The sequence below is a fragment of the Dermacentor andersoni genome, chromosome 11 (assembly GCF_023375885.2).
Source record: "Dermacentor andersoni chromosome 11, qqDerAnde1_hic_scaffold, whole genome shotgun sequence".
Classification (NCBI taxonomy): Eukaryota; Metazoa; Arthropoda; class Arachnida; order Ixodida; family Ixodidae; genus Dermacentor; species Dermacentor andersoni.
The window spans coordinates 114849329-114866795 of NC_092824.1; the positions used below are offsets into that span (position 1 = coordinate 114849329).

The 17467-nt window shown below is 44.7% G+C and overlaps 1 protein-coding gene and 1 long non-coding RNA gene across 5 annotated transcripts in view; both read left to right on the forward strand.

Annotated features, from left to right (window-relative positions):
- Window positions 1–17467, forward strand: part of LOC126539539 (phospholipid-transporting ATPase ABCA3-like) — a 143470-nt gene that overhangs the window by 60132 nt on the left and 65871 nt on the right. The window lies entirely within an intron of this gene.
- LOC140214267 (uncharacterized) lies at window positions 12412–16073 on the forward strand. 4 transcript variants are annotated; one of them, XR_011891245.1, is made up of 5 exons: window positions 12412–13728; window positions 13865–14093; window positions 14218–14323; window positions 14882–15041; window positions 15859–16073. It is a non-coding gene; the product is annotated as an uncharacterized lncRNA (long non-coding RNA). The 4 variants fall into 4 exon arrangements; XR_011891246.1 differs by lacking the exons at window positions 14882–15041; window positions 15859–16073 and adding an exon at window positions 14823–14847 and having other exon boundaries at window positions 12616–13728; XR_011891244.1 differs by lacking the exons at window positions 14882–15041; window positions 15859–16073 and having other exon boundaries at window positions 12610–13728; window positions 14167–14875.

Below are 17467 nucleotides of genomic sequence, written 5' to 3' on the forward strand. Positions count from 1 at the left end.
TTTTCGCTAATTCTTTTTTACTGTAATTTAAACACTAAACTTCTAGAAATAATTGGGGTTTAACAAAGCAAACGTCACTAAATTAAACTTGTACCTACCGCCCTAAACATGACCTCCGAGATGCCATCATAGAGCGCCGACGAATCTCTGGGGCGGAGCGCTGAAGCGGTTAAGCCTGGGATACATGGAGCGAAAAACCGGCGTCCAGGCGGCGAAAAACGCCCGGCGTCGAACGCTCGCCCCTCGGCGTCCAAAAATTTGACTCCCGCCGGCTATCCGGACCGATCGGAAAAACCGACGCCCGGCGATCGACGCCGGCGGAAGTCGCGGGAGTGCCTCTCGTGCTCACCAGGCGTCGCGACGATCGAACTCCCACCGACTTCCGGTGGCCGCCGAACGTTTTGTGTGTTTTTCCTTTTTAGCTGGTGCCTCCGTGGGAGCGTCCGTCGCGCGGCCGCGCGGAGTGACGGAATGTGGGCGTTTGCGCTTGTTTGGACGCGCACTTTTGGTCTCTCTGCGCGTGAAAAGGACACCATCGATCGTTACAGCCGAATATTGAATGTTTCAGAGCATTAAATGAAGAGTACAAATTTGTGTATACATATTTTTCGTCTACAAACTTAAGTGGCGTGCTCACGAAAGAGATAATTATATATGCGGTACAGTTTTCTTACCAACCCCTTCAAAAATTGCAATTACTGTGAAATATCCTGCTTAAAACCTTTATTCTGCGTAAGTGTTGATTATTACTCGAAATGCAGGAAAATAAGTGACAGCAAAGGTAAACTTTGCCCATATTTACAACGTCAAATTGCAGTAAACTCGGCGGACTCCAATAAGTACATCATGGAAGCCTAAAAAAAAAAAAAATTGGTGCCGATGTGCTCAATAACATTTCCTCGTTTTAAGAAGTTAACTTTCGTCGGGGGTGATGGGGCATTATACTCTTTGAATTTACTGGTGACGCCAGCGTCACTATAACCGTCGCGTGGGTGCTATGAGCTAGCACTGGCTAATGTGAACAATATTTCGTCTTTTCGCAACTCTTGGTGGTGCTTGATTACACAGATTGCGCTCTTCTCTTTTCCAAGTAGTAGGCTTCCATTCATACTCTGGAACATCGGGAAAGATTGTTGATGGCCCCGCATCGTTTTTCGACTGAGGCACATCATCAAAAATGGCCGGTAGCCAGAACGAGAAAAGAAATTAAACGTACGAAAGCAAATAAAAAAAAAATGCGTACACTAAATAAAGTAACTTTTATAAATTGCTGACTTCCGCGTCACAGCTTGCACATGCTGTTGTCGGCGTACGTATAGAAAAAGCGACGCTAGCAAAGATAGCATACAAAGGGACAACTGAAACTGCTACGCTAAAAGCCTAATGAAATCCAGAAGGGTACACGGCAAGCTGTATGCCCTGAGGTGAGCGGCAGACGAAACTAATGAGACACACATGGTGACGCACGGCACCGGGGAGCGTCCAATGAGCGCACATGTGAAGATACCGAAGGATTCTGCTTCCACGTGAAATGCCGAAAGGCGTGAGAATAGTTTACAGAGAAAGCGGGTGTTCCAGACAAGCCAAGCGTTGGTACGAAGAGAAAGCGCCCACTCGGCATACGGTTGTCGCGTATACAAGAGGTGCGCGGAGGCTGCACAATATCCAAGTGCTCTAGGGACAGCACTGCAACCATGGCAAAGTCATCGAAAGCAGCGAGACTAGAATACAATGATAAGCTCATTTCAGCAGTGCAAATACGTGGCATAATTTGGGATTGTGGTCGCCAGGACTACAAGGACCAGCGAAAGAAAGCTGCGGCATGGACAGAGATCATCGCCGATATCGGAACCGATCCGGAAGGTAAGTTCACAATGTTGGTACTGATGAAAACAAATTTATATGCGGAAGTGATCACCCGATGATACCACCCTTTGTGCTTTCGGTACACGACCGCGTTGATTTATATATTCGTCGCGCCAACTTATTGTCGTTCTAATTGTAGGATAGTTATATAATTCTTGCGCCCTTGATGTCCCATCAAACTCATTCCTCCTGCTTTCCTGTTGTTGTTTTATTTCTTTTTCATTCCCCTTTATCTCAGTATATAGTTTTCAAAACCAGTGCGCGATCTATGTGTGCGTGCACACACGGAATGTTTTGGGCGCCAGGACGCGTGTTTGGGTGCAGCAGCTTCAGGCGCTGTTTACACCGCGCGTTTAGAATAGTAAGTATTCTAATTTTTTTTTTTTACCAAGTTACTTGAGGATCACGCTCGGAACGAGAGCCGCCCATTTCACGCCAAATATCGATAATTCTATCCTCTCCAGCTGCAGTACAAAACGCTAGTTCTTGGAGGAGGCTTTAAAACAGGAACTGACACTGAAGTAAACATCAATAACCACAATTTATTTTTACGCAAAGTAAACGTCGCTCTTGGAGATCCACAAAACCTTCTGCAACGCCTGCACTCCGCGGTGATCGCAGGTGCCCGCTCACTCAACGTAGCCAGACCCGCCAGACGGCGCAAAGCCAGCCCGCTAAAATGCTCACAGCTAAATGAAATGTGTAGAAATCGTTGGTAAGCGCCTCTATGAAACTTTTTTCGAAGTTGTTTAGTCATTAACAACTAATAATACAATAAAAATTCAGCTTATTCTTTTTTTTGTTATCCAGAAACATATTCGCAAAGTCTGGCAACAATGCGGCGGGCGCGCGGCGGCATCCGCCCGTTTGTCGCTGCTTGTAAGCGAAGCCAGCGAACCACCGGCGTCGTCCCGCCGCGTCTATTTCCGCCGCGCGATGTTCGCCGTGAAAGAACGCTCCATGTATCCCGCGCTTTAGTGCGACCAGACATCGCATCGCTCTTTAGCGCTGCCCTCGGCGCGCTGCCACGTTCGCTGCACTGCTAGTTTTCCTCCTACTCCCTCCCACAAGCGGCTCCTCTCCACAAACGTCACCCCCGTCTTCCACCCGGACTCTCCGCCTCCGCGCCAAGAGCTGCAACACAGAGGCGCCTTCCCCACCCACTGCATTCAGCCACCACTAAAAAGAGACGCGTTTTACGATGCTTGGCATCTTTCTTTGCCTCCCTCAAGCTCCTTTATGCATCAACTAATAGCGCTTTCACTCGTGTGAACGACAAGTGCACCAGAACATACGTATGCTCAGCCTGAAGTTAACTTATGCGAATTATTACAGACTGTGGAGCTAGGAGTCCTTGAATTCCGCTCAGCAGGCAGTACCGAGCGGTGATGCTTTCATTCCCAAACAGATAAACTAATGCAGGCCTTGCTCCACAGTGAATTTTTTATATTTCATTTATCACGGCAAGACTATTCGTATCCTCCTCTTTTGGATATTTGACGTAAGGAAAGTGTCAGAAAACTAGTTAAACATCTATTTACTACAGCTGGCGCAGATATATTGTTTACTCAAAATGAATTGGTCAGATATGAATTCACAATTTAAAATTTCGGAAGAACATGCGCGACGAGGTGATAACACTGAACGCACGCTGAGCATTTGCCAAAAGGCGAACGCGAATTGTATTGAACCAAGAATAGAACTACGGTTAGGAAAATGCATATTATGTGGAAACCGCTGGAAACAAAAAAACAGTGGCGCAAGAAAAAAAGAGGACTAGAAACAGAATGAGCCCTGTGTCCTCGTCTTTCACGCCATGATGTTTCCCATGAGCCAAATAGCCCAAGCAAACGTTATGCGACATACTAAGAATTAACTTCCCCTAATAAAAGTGCTGATGTCTTCATTTTGCAGGAGATGACTGGGGAGCGCCAGGGGTTTTCTGTTCCTGCTTTGCTACGGGACTGTGAAACGTAAATGCATCAATAGTATAACTTCGGTGTTGCACCTACAGCAACACAATCTCGAAATCTTCTCAGCCAATCTTTTCTTCCTTTTAGTAGAAATGATTTGGCTGCTACGACGGCGCAATTCATCTGCTATGGCACCGAGTCCCACTACCCATTCTCTAAATTTTTGTTTCTTCTTTCAAGAAATGGTTTGCCAAAGGCTCGAGGATCCCTTTTTACGAGTGCGTCCCAGCAAGACTTTCTCTGTTGCACGCTTCTGCAGCAGCACTTCGCGCTCGCCCAGGTTTTCTCGCATTGTTTCCGCGTGGGCGATTTTCAAATAGCAATGCAAGGTTTTTCCCTCATGGTGCGGGCTGCCGATTTGACACTCGGCACGCCGCTTTCCGGTTTTCCAGTTGGGCTGGCAAGCGCTCTGTTAGGCACTCATACATAACAGACAACTGTATCCTCGCAGCACGGAGTGTGCCTCGCAGTAAGCGCGTTTCTCTTCGGTGCAACAAAAAATACGTTCCTTCATAAAAAATCTAACACGTATGATTTCGGCTCATATGTATATCTACAGCACACCGACCTCTTAATGGAATAGTGCTTTATGTTCAGATTCATGATTTATCATTCGCTATGTGCCACTGGCTGCGCGCAATTCAGTCTAATCCTTCAGACTGAGCATGTGCCATCTTCTTCGGGTGATTCGTGACGGACGGCGCGGCGCTGCTCGAGACTGTGAAGTCTCCTTTCTTTTCGAACTCGCGCTGCTGCTTGCGGACGGAATGCTTTTCTCCGGAGCCTGAGGGGACGAAACTTGTTCTGGCCTTTTTTTTTTCTTTCTTTTTCAGCTTCTTCTTGGATCACTGGTAAAGAAAGTTGTGAGTTCGGCGGCAAGCGAACCGCCTGGTTTCCGCGACCCCGAATGTAAAGACGAACACAGCCCCCTCACTCCCCCCACCAACACGTCGCGCGAGAGCAGGCGGGGACCATTCATGCCGTGCAGGCGGCGATCATGTTACAGCGGGGCTGGGGAGAGGAGCGGGCTTCCTGCCGCCGAAACGCGCCGGCGCGCGTATACTACTCCTTGCCCCGCAAAACACACAGTGGAAAGTGCGTGATATATCCTAAGAATTTGAAAAGGCGGTAGCGCAAGAAGACACGGATGGAGACGAGAGGACAAGGATGGGTGCTGAACTTCCAAAAACACTTATTGTGAATGAATCACGAATATATACATGCTGTCCGAGCCCGGTGTAATCATCTGCGCATTCGTAAATATACCAACTATTTGTCTGACAGCGTGATGGATGCCATGTTGACACATCCCCATGCTTACACAGCTTTTTTTTCCTCTCCTCCATCGATGATGGAAATAAAGTTCAAGTTCACTTCTAGAAATCGGTTCAGATTCTGCGATTTCCCGTATAACACGAGTTTTACTCTTCTTAATAACGAAAGTGTTTACAAGGTCGGGCGAACAGTCCCTGCAAGTCAGACAATGACTTGCCAGAAAACCTTCGAAATCTTTTCCTTCACGCGGATTTTTTTACATTGTTTGCGTGCTTCCTTAACCTATCATTAACACATCTCCCAGTATGGCCAATGTACACTATTCCGCACCTTAAAAGAATTTCATAGACTACCCCTTATGCGTATTCAATAAAAGGCGGCCTGTGCTTTATGCCGCAGTCACGTTACTGGCTTGCTTCCGGGTCGGTCATTCTACAAAGCTTTTACAGCTTATGGGGAGCAGCGAACACTCGTAACGCTGAGCCACCTTTTCCAAATTGTGGGATAGTGTGTGAACGTAAGGTATCACAGCTACATTCTGCCTACGCTGTGCGCGGGTTTCGCACGTTTGTGGCTTTGTGCGCATATTTCTCAGCAGGTTCCCTGCAGTATTCTTAGCAAAAAAAAAAAAAAGCCCTCCTCCATTGCACCCTGTGAAAATGGATGTACAACGAAACGATTGCCGACGTTAGACGACGTTACTCAGAAACCAACCACCACTAACACCACAAGCGACGTACGTAACGCGGGCACGCATGCATACGGAAGTGCAGCATACATGGCCCCCGCCAAGCGCAAGAGCCTTATGGAACTAAATGAATGTTTGAGGGTAAATTGTCAGAAAATGCGTAAAATACAACTTAAGCACAAGCTTCAGACATGATAACTTCGGATTGCAAATCGAGTATGCGGGAAAACATAATTCTGTTACGCGGAAACTGAAAGACAAAGCCCTTTTCTATAGCTGCCATTTGAGGTCTGTCTGAGTGGCCACGGCCGGTAGGTGGCGGTACCTCAGATTAGTACCACAGAGAAAGGCGGAAAAAAAAAAGCGAGCTCGCCATGCAATAGGCTGCATAAACATGCAGGGCGCCAGAAGAAAGGAAAAGCGCTTTTAAATTGAGGAGCAGTTAAATAGAGAACAAATCGGGGTGTATGCGGTTATAAAAAACGCACCTTAGAGACTTAAAAAATGCACCAGTCATTGAGAATTATGTTTGGGAAGGTTGCAACAGAAGTAAATCGAAAGGAAAGGGAGGGGGGCCGGAGTGTTCAAATGGGAAAAAGCATATTCAAAGTGTCAAGGGCATTCTTTGGTTTTCAGGCACAATGAGTGGAAATAAAACTTGGCTGGGCTTAACGTATTTATGAACGAGAAAACATTGCAGAGAGAAGAACCAAGGCTTAGCGGAATGCCTAAGTGCTGATATTAGGCGTTTTCGGAAATAATGCCGAAATTACCCTGTTAGGTGACATGAATGCCCACATACAGGATCTAGACGTTTATACCGACAACAACAGGAAGTTATTGCTGGACCTTTGTGAGCAACGTAACCTCGTTATCGTAATTACGGGCCGTAAATCTGATGGTCAGGTCAGATGGGAAGTTGGAAATAGGCAATCGACTATTGGTTACTGTCTGATGACGGAAGATATTTATGATAAGTTCAGATCAGTTGAGATAAGTTGAGCCATTGGCGAGTAAGACTGTAGTAACACAAGGACTGGCCATAAACGCACCATTTTGAAAATGGGATATGTAGTTGTGAAGGAGAGCACGGAGCGAAGAATGGCCAGTCCAAATTTGAACGCTTAACAAATAACAAATATAGCCGCGGGAGTCGAGAAAGAACACGGCAAATGACCAAGCAAAAAGTGGGAATACAATGAGCTTCTAAATGTAATGACGAGAGAAATTAGGAAGGAGAAGCAACACGTTTGTTGGAAAACAAAAAGGAAGTCAAAAAAGCTGGTGGAACAGCGTGATACCCGAAGCGATCGATGAACGACAGAAAGCATTACGAGAACATAAGCAGGCATAGAAAGTGCAGTTGCCACAGGTTGAAGTAGACAGAAAATTAGAAGTATACCGGAAGAAAAAAAAATCTATTGTTATAATACTGGTTCAAGCAAAGTTCAAAGGTGAAAGTGAACGTTGGTTGTCGGAAATACGTGAGAAAAAGAAGGCCGCGCCTAGAATATTTTGAAAACACACAAACTTATTAAGAAGAAAGTCTGGAACACAACAGCATGTCCTAGACTAAGATAAAAAAAATGGAAGGGGATGCGACATTAAATTACATCCGAAAAATAACGACCGAATCATTCCAAGGGAATGATGAAGTAGTTTTAAAGAAGAAGAGCGTTAACGAGAACCAGAGAAAATTCTAAAGCGCACAGCCATAGGGTTAGGCGAGGTTCCCGTTAGGCTGATTAGCGAACTAGGATCAAAAAGTAAGGAAGCTCTGTGGGAAGCAGTAGAAAAAGGCTTACAAGATAGGCGAATACCAGACAGCCGGAGACAAAGTAGAATGAATTTAATGTATAAAGATAACGGAGAAAAGAATTGAATTCACCCATATAGACCGTTGACCATTATATCGGCAATATACATGTTAGCAATACAGGTAATTAAATTACAAGTGCAAACATGGGCAGAGAATGGTATGGGAGAACTTCAGAACGGGTTCAGAATAGGCGTCTGGATGATAACTTATTTGTTCTTATTCAGTGTATTGAAATATCCAAAGAGAGGAGACTGTTTTATGTGGCTTTTTTAGATATTACCGGAGCGTATGACAACGTAGACCACAAAATTTTGTGGGATATTCTGGAAGGCATAGGCAACGACTTTATATAGCTTTTGACAGAGCCCTACCTAGAAAATACAGTTTGCGTTGAATGGGGAGGGATGAGGAGCGAGAAGCAAGTTGATATCAACTAGGGACTGCTGTTTGTGATGTACATGGTAAGTATGAAAAGGGCGCTAGAGGGAAGCAATTTTGGGTTTTATCTCTCATACAAACAGGCGGTTAAAATAGTAGAGCAGTAGCTTCCAGGTTCGTTTTATGCGGACGACATTGTGTTGCTAGCTAACAAGCGGAGTGTTATGCAACGCCTGGAGAATATATGTGCACATGAAGGTGAGAATTTAACATTTGAAATTTAGTGTTAGGAAATCAGCTTTTATGGTAAACAGTACTCAATGAAAACAGTGAACAGACAGTATCAATACAGGGCCAGGAAATACCTCGAGTAAAAGAACACAAATACCTCAGTATACACAAAAAAAAAAAAATCCACGCTTAATCTCACGCTAAACTGTGAGTTTTAGCGTGACGCGCATGTAAGTGAGGCGCGGATGACGTTTCAGGCACCCGTGACCGAAAATAAGCGTGACATTCCTTTGTGTAAGCATGAGGACAAGACTGCCTGCCATGGTTCTGTCTTGTGCGAGCGTGAGCGAGCCGCGTACGCGTGAGAAACGCAAATTACACGCTTAACATCCCGCAGAGCGCTCGCGTGGGAACTTTCCATCACCCATATAAAAAATCCGAATAGCGGATCCGTTTTATATCACGGGATCTGCGCGGAGCGTGGGCGAGGGAAAACAACGCTGTGTGTCTTCTCACTGCCCTGCGGTGAATGCGAAACTTTTCTTGGGGGGGGGGGGGAGGGCTGAAGGAGACCGTGGTGTTTTGAAGACTGCACCCGGCCATTTTTCGTGTGGATTTTCCGGCGGACTGCCACGAGCGACGTTCGTTCATTGCAGCGCAGAGCTTCCGGTCTAATTGTCAGAGTTGGTGTGTATCGCCATAGTATCGCCACGCTCACTTCTACAGACCTTCATGGCGTACAGCGCCGGTGGTGTCTGCAGACATTGTGCACTGTGCCGAGTTTACGAGAGTTTACGAGAGAGAATCCACCGCGGTCTGACGGCTCCAGCGCCATATGGATAATGGATATATGTAGCGGTCCCTCACCTGCTATTCATGGACGATCTAAATGTACAGGTAAGAACAATACTCATGGTTCGCTTTTGTTAAATAGCGGCTGACTGCCAATTGGTCATGATTTCCGGTATGTGCTTGTATGATGTGTGGTGCAAAATTTGCCGTAATGGTGAATTTATTGAAAAGCGAGCAGTAGCGTTGATCGAAATAGATAGCAGTCATCATCGTGCTTGTTTAACAAGTTTTAACACCGGGCTGTTGGATTTTTCTGAATTGTTCAGCTAATTGCGCTGAAGTATCAAATTCACACCATTTCTATTGTTTTTAATTTATCTTCGCCAACTCACCGTTCTCTCTGTGCCCGCTGCCATTTCGCCTCGGGCAAGGGTGGCGAGCTTGGAGTTGTCACTGCATTTTGCACTGTGCTTCTTCTCATGGTTTAGAACTCTGTTAGTGACGCATCGATGTGGTGTGCCGTGTATGCCGTGTAGTTGCCGCGTATGCCGCTCATAGTATACTGCGGCCTATAATGTGAAAATTCATAATTTTGTGAGCTATTTGTCGACTGACAGTAACCTGCATCTCCGAAGCGCTGCATGCGAGGTTGCAACCACACGCGCTACTTAATTTGTAACCTCATTTGCACTCTGCATTAGGATATCTATCTTGTGCAGCTCTGCATATTTTACATTTTTAGCTTTAAAAAGAGGAAGTGTGACTGTGTTCGATGAACACGAATGTACTCTGCCCGTTGCAGCTCTTGATTTCCAGCTGCAAACATGTCTATGTCCACAGTGAAAGTTCACGTGTGATAAGTTCACGTAGAATGCCATTCTTGTCAGAATTTCCATCTCCATTGGGTTTAGAATTAAGCGTAACTGCGTTTTTATAGCTCATTTTTGCTTCTATAATGAAAGCTTCTATCAAAAGCGTTGCCACTTATGTTCGAACTTTTAAACTTTATTTTTATCAAGAGTATAATGGAGTAATATCAGTTGCAGCTATGTGACTCACCTAATTGCGTTTTGCACATCGTTATTTTGTTTTTCAGGTCCCATTTGAAAGCAAATAAATGTTTGGAAGTAGGATTGATAAAAAGGAACAAAATTGAAAATGTTCCTTCTGATCTTATCAAAAATACTGAAATTTTCTGAGCCTTCATTCGTCGCTTCAGAAGCAGGCTTGCAATGCATGCTCTCATTAATGCGGTGATTTGACCATTTTCCCCATATCCCCAAATTCTAAAAACTTCCGGACCGCAACATTTTAAGAGCAGTCAGTAGGAGAAATCTCAGAAGTGCAATCAATGTTAAAGCAGTGAAAAAGCAAGAGGTACTAGTTTAAACACATTTAGCCTAAAGGAAACATATTTTCATCTCTAAAGTATTATACTTTGCGTATAAAGATTTTTTTTTTTTTTTCAGATAGCGCTAAGCGACCTTATAAGGTCATGCAGTGTCTGGGGGGAAACAAGGCTCCTCATATGCGGCCGTCAGCAGGAAAACGCTGAGATGAGCGATGACACATCCCTAGAAAAGGCACTAGTGATGTGCATATGCCTTAATGGTATGCAATATGTAACATATCCGGCGGCATATGGCCAATTTTAGTGCAACCAACTTAAAGCCAAGAACAAGCAAAGAAATATCATGGGTGCAAACTACATTAAAGGATTTGTTTACTGCGTTGCGCATTTAAACCAAACTCGTATAAAGACTTACGCTTTCTCAGTGATCTGAAAACGCTTTAAGTTTTGCTTTTAAGCATCAACGTTTCATTGTATCATATTTTCTGGGAATGAATATTATGAATAAAAGATTTACCCCAGGATGAAATATGTCTCATACTTTTTTCGCTGCCTAGAATGTTCGTCCTTCTTATAGAAAGAGGCCAGTGAAAAAAATATTGTCAGGTATCAAGAAGGCGCCGTGACCCTGCTTCAAGCCCACCAAATATGAACTAGTGTTTGAAACTTGTGAACGTGTCGGTGTACATATACAATTACAAGAAATAAAGACCTGTATCAGAATCTTTTGCCTGGCATTTATGTGGCATGAAAAGTACAAAAAAGCGTTCGCTTTCGTGTGGTACTTCTATGCCGGCCACCACACAAGCATGATGCATGATGCGCATGCATCATGCTTGTGCGCATGCGCACTTCGTGTAATATATATATATATATATATATATATATATATATATATATATATATATATATATATATATATATATATATATATATATATATATATATATATCGTTTTTTTTTTGTGAGACCGAAAGTCCCCTCTCATGTTATATTAGTGGTCGCATCATTTTGTGCATATACGCTAAGCGTTTAATTGGTTTTTTAGTGACGTGCCACAAGGGACCATGCACACTGTCCGACAGCCGCTGAGCCAATTCGTATATTTAAGAAGCTGTGTTGATGCAGCTTAGTCTTGCAGAGGCCGCCAAATTTAATGTCTTGTCATCGGTCACAAGAAAAGCTAGCATAATAAAGTAACGGGGCACGAAAGGTCTTCACGAGTGGTTCAGGCAGCAATTGAACAACACTTTGAAATTGAACCTTCAGGCCATGCGTTCACACGCGCCAGTGCGTTCCGACAGGCTGCGCAGTCCTTTGAAGAAGTGAGAGGCAGCAATTTTTTGTTGTTGTTGCTTTTGCGTAACAAATGTTGAAGGACGAATATATATAATGACGGAGTATATACCAGCTATACAAAAGCGATGACGGCGGTTCATCACACGGGGAAAAACAGCAACCATCACATACAGACGTCAGTGACAGTTCATCTGGCAGTTAGATCACCTTCCGGCTAAAGGATGGTTCTGTGTTTTGTTCTGGACTGATAGAACTCTAGTAATTAGAGCGAATAATGAAATCAGAATCAAATTTATTTTCGCCATATATGCGGGTGCGCATGCAACGACCACTATTATGAGAGCAAGAGTACGTGGAGACCAGTGTGCAAGTCACAAGAAGAAGACATATCGCGTAAGTATTACATTTGCTTTACCAAAAAGCACAAGATTTCAATACTTCAAAAACGGATATGTTTGCAACGCTATTGTGTCGTTCATTATTGCTTTCTTCTTTTGTAGTTAAACTATCGAGAAAATAACTGTTTAACGGGGAACAAAATTTAATCAAGTGGATATTGCATTAGACAGTTCTCGTAATAGTCATCTGAACTGCAGAAAGAGTCAAGCAAAATTGTTCGCGAACGGCGCGTTAATTGTAAACGGCCCTGTCGCAGCACAGAAAAAATCGTCAAACGAACTAAGCGCAGGCGACTCATGGACTGTACAGTTATAGGAAAACATTTCAGTTGGATGTTTTCACTGGGGAGGGTGAAAGAAGCGATTATACGAAGGCGAATTGTGAAGAGATGTCAAAATCTGCAATTTTTCTAGCTATTGTCGATTCGTCTAAGAATAATTAAGGCTGCATGCCAATCAATGTAAATCATAAAATAGAGCATTTCTGCTGTCGACGTGGATTTGATTGGGAAGAACTAGAGTTAGATCAAATTCTTCCAGTTTTCGCTCAATTAACTAATGACGTTCAACAATCAAGCAGTTAAGAATTAATAAATTCATGGTATATCATGAGTGTTTTTTCAAGCGCCGTCTCCTGTGAAGCATATCTACCATTTTCGTGCAAAGCTCTCTGGAAAGCGTATTGACTGTGTATGCATGCATGCACCTATCGAACTTCGTGCACATATAGACGTGATGCTTTGACGATAAATACTTATTAAAATTCAAATTATTTATTTCTGCCTTGTAAAGGTACAGACAGCAGAGGCGCAGAAAAAGCTGTCAGATACAGATTGACAAAGCCGCAGCCCCCTTTCGCTTGGCAGAGCCTTTACAGCGACACTTTTAAAACAAAGACAATTGCACCCGGTAATAACAGGTATACAATACTGAGCAAGTACAAAAGGAAACCAATCAAGATTATACGATATTTGTACAATACTCCCAAACAAGAAAACAGAACCTACATGCTAACGTACATAGCACCCAAAGTACTGTTCGACACGTTGAAGAGGTCAAAATTATTGTTCACATAAGGTATATACATATTCGTATAGCGCTACCAATCCCTGCAAAATATAGAACGCAGATTTTCATTACACACACGCACGCACGCACGTGCACAGCACACACACCAAAAGGAAACGGCAACGCGCTCACAGGAAGCGCCTGAAAAACGAAAAAAAAGGAAAAGTGTGGGGAACCGAGGTCGTCTTGGGCTGTCGCCTCTCCCTCTCCCAGAAGGAATGAAGAGGTTCTTGGAAAGCAGGGACGGGCGATTCTCTCTGTCAGCATCAGCTCCCACCAGCGAGGACGGGGCGAGAAAGCGAAACGGGACCTTCCTTGCTGTCTATTTTTTCTTCGTCAGGCCAACGCCGCTTGCTTGCAGGGGCGCAGGCGAGTTCCCGCCAAATGGCGCGGGTGCGTGAGTTGCCGCCAAATGCTAGCTCTGGATGCCAGCTCGTTCCGCGTCTCATGGTAGACTAGTTGGTGCATTTCTGTTATCATGGACGGCGCATATAAACGCAAGCTACACAAAAGTGACATGGACAAGAACAGCGCAAGCCCTTTACATGCAGTGGAGCCGCCGTATCTCGCCGTTCAAGATATGCGTACTCGTAAGTGGCATTTTAATTTCACGTTGTGTAATGCATGACTGTCTTTTTCAAGTGAACAAAGGTCGCTTTGTATTGTGTAAATGGTTTTGCAACGTATGATAAACTCCTTGTCTTTCGGGCTTATTTTTTCTGACAGGAAGAAAAAAAAAAGAGGCTTTACATGAGAACGGATCAAGCGTTCGAGAGTTGGGACAGGGAAATGTGAGACGTACTTTCATGTATATATTTCTAATATTATTTTTTCGTCTTGTATTCTCGTTAATTTTTCTCTAGGAAACACTGGAACGACACTGCTTAAATTGAAGCACAGTGTGCGAATGACCTGCTACGCTCGGAACTGTTATCACCATTCGGGAAGAAATTGGGTAAGACGCTTGTCTGGTTATTATTGCGGAAAAGTCATAATTAATTAGAAGTTGCTTTCGTTCCTTCCCACAGATGAAAAAACAACTGTAAATACCTGTATGATATACGTCTGGTGCATTGCAGGTAAGAATGGATTGTGTGTGGCGCGCTTCACCGCATGTGGACTAGAGTAGATCTAGGAACATCAGACAAGAAGACACGTATGTGAAACCCTGCGGATAGCCCATATGTAAGTTCTTCCTCAATTTTTCTTTTGTTGCATTTTCGTAGTTTACGTGTAATACTTTGTCACCGCGGTCTCGACGTTATGTATACCTATACATTTGTCTCGTGGCAGTCTGCGTGCTATTTTGTTTGTGCAACTATGTGTTGTATTCATTTATCGCGCTGCCTGGATGGTTTTTTTTTTTCACTGATATTCCGACCAAAGTCGGTAAACCTATCCTTCCTGTCCTCATGTTTCCTTGGGCGGCTCTAAAGCGTATCTTAGAGGAATATTTAGCTTCAGATTCCCGCATGGAACAGATGGTGAATGACATGCTGTGTTTTCTTTTTAGAGAAACTATGTATTCATGTTTAATATTTGGATGATTTTCATTTTGTCATTCATACAATACCGCAGCCATATGCCATTCTGTCATAGAACGTTGTTTCTAGATATATTTGTTTTATGTGGTTAAAACATTTAAAACGAGAGCGTTTCTTATCCTGGCCATTATTTTTTACAGACCACGATAACCACGTATTTGGATGTCTGGTTTAACTCTACGTGCGCTGGTTCGTGCAGGTGAACTTTTTTTCCTGATACGGAGGAACGGACACCGGTCGTGCCGTGAGCACTATTCTGCAGGGCATACTTACAAATGAAGCTGCACTGCAGTTCAGCTGGAAAGGGTCGCAGGGGAGGAAGCACGCCTTCGTCAAGCTCATGGCCATCACGAATATAAGTAAGAAATATGGCATAACAATCAGCTTTCTAGTGCACGTTGCGAACATCGGTACCAACTGCATGCTTAGTTTTTTTTTTCTTCATTCAAACAAGCTGCTGCTTATTGCATCTTGCTGCGTCCAGTATTAGCATTTTCTTTAATAAAATAATGCCGTAATAAGTGAGTTCTACTTGCGGCGTCCATATTTTGCCACTGCTTTTGAGGAGTTTGTTTTGCTTCACCATATAATATATGCTGTATATGCTGTTTCTGCTTTAACCCATGTATGCTAACTGTTTTCTGCAAAACATAGACCTATCATCGTTGCCATCATGTCAGCAAGTATATGTATCATGCCATAAGCTTCCCCTCTTGCCTCTCCAGACATTTACCTATTCACCTCCTTGTGCCGCTTGGCGCGCTCCGGGCTCCGGCGCGTTCTTTGTCTCAGCGTTTCAACTCGGCTGTTTCATACAGTGCTCACGGGAAGCAACAAGACCTATCGTGGTGTAAATAGCCGCGCTACCTATAGACACAGTACCCACTGTGTATGCGTGTTTTGCTATGGTTCCGTGTTCAGTTCCCCCTATTGCTAACGACATATAAATTACCAACTATCCGGTACTTACACGATTTGTGTCGTCCAGCCACTCTTCCCGACAGCTTCGATACTGATTTGCACGTCCCTAATATTGCTTTGTTGTCGTTTCTTTAATGTTTCGTGAATATCTGACTTATGATCTTTTTGATTGTTTCACTTCTTCAAATGGAATGCGACTCACCAACTGAACTATAAAGCGGGGGCAGCTTTCTTATATGTGCCGCTTTTTTGCAGCATCTGTGAGGAGCACGTTCCCTGACGCTTCACTAGCATCAGTGGCTGGAGTCACAAAACGCTGGTTGGTTGGAGCAGCTGACAGGGATGGAGGCCGGAATGAAAGAAGGCGCCGTGACCCTGCTTCAAGCCCACCAAATATGAACTAGTGTTTGAAACTTGTGAACGTGTCGGTGTACATATACAATTACAAGAAATAAAGACCTGTATCAGAATCTTTTGCCTGGCATTTATGTGGCATGAAAAGTACAAAAAAGCGTTCGCTTTCGTGTGGTACTTCTATGCCGGCCACCACACAAGCATGATGCATGATGCGCATGCTGTTGTAAATGCATGATGCAAAAGCTACGATTATTCGGGGCTTCAAAAGCAACGTCGGCTTTCAGCACCGGGCCGGTGCAATGCCGACCATTATTATCGTCAGGGCCATGGCTGGCCCGCGTGTGGCATGCGCTCGGCTGCGTTGGCCAAATAGAATGGCCCTACGGCTGGCCGACTGACTACGTACCTAAAGCCTTGGTAGGCCCTCGTATGGGACGCCGTCGGCCAAGTCGGCCACAGTGGTCGGGCCTACATCGATTGCCGACGATCGGCCGACGTTAGGCCAATGTCAATCCCCAAAGCTGGGCCGCCCTCGGTTGCCGAGGTCGGGCCAACCGTTTTGCAGTCGGCCGGAGACGTCGGGCCGACTTTTTGCCACGGTCTTTTTGTTGCTTGGGCAGCCACGACCGCTTTCGAACGCAGCAACTGCTGCTGCCTTCCTTCTAAAGCTCCTGATTCTGTCGATAGTAGAAAAAGAGAATACTGCCGAACGCCAGAGCAGCCCAAATGATATGCAATACTCGTTTTTCACGAGCTAGATTTTGTTTCGTCACACCCGCGAGGTGCATGCGTTGTGACGTCGCGATGCAGTGCGCCCGCACAGCTTCGGTTCTTGCGCAGCGGCCTCATGCGATCACAGGCGCGGCACTTTTGTTTATTTTACTAGAAGCATGATCGTGCCTATATAGCCTTGTGCTGCCACACGACGCCAGCGAACTTTTCTCTCTGTCAAGACGATAACGTCGACGATGCCACGTCCGGCATTTCGAGATCGTCGTTAGCGTCAGAATGAAACTGTCTTGTGTTTCCCAACCCTCATTTGCTCGCTAAGTGCTCGCGAAGTGCGCGCATGGAGGTTCTCGCAACTTCGGTTTAAATACTATGCGCATATTCTCATCCTCATATTCTCATTATTTTGGGCGAAAACGGCCACATGTGCGCGTTTAGAAATGTGAGAATGCCTTCCTCTGTGAGTGTTGCCGCCTTTTCTCGTGTATTCACCGCGACAGCCTGCGGTGTCGTCTTGAGATGGCGTTGTGACGACCGCGTCATGAAAACCTGCGCGAACGATGTGACATTGCTGCATCCGTGCACCGACATTGATCAGATTTATTTCGCATCAGCGAAAATGCTTAAAAATAATCAGTGCATCCGGTGGAACGTTTCAGGAGGGTGTCGCGTGGTACAAATCGTCAGAACTCCTTTTTAAGTGCACGTATAAAATGTTACGGGAAGGAATGCCGCTAGGCTAATGACTTCCTTTACTGTTTATGCCTCACCGTAAAAT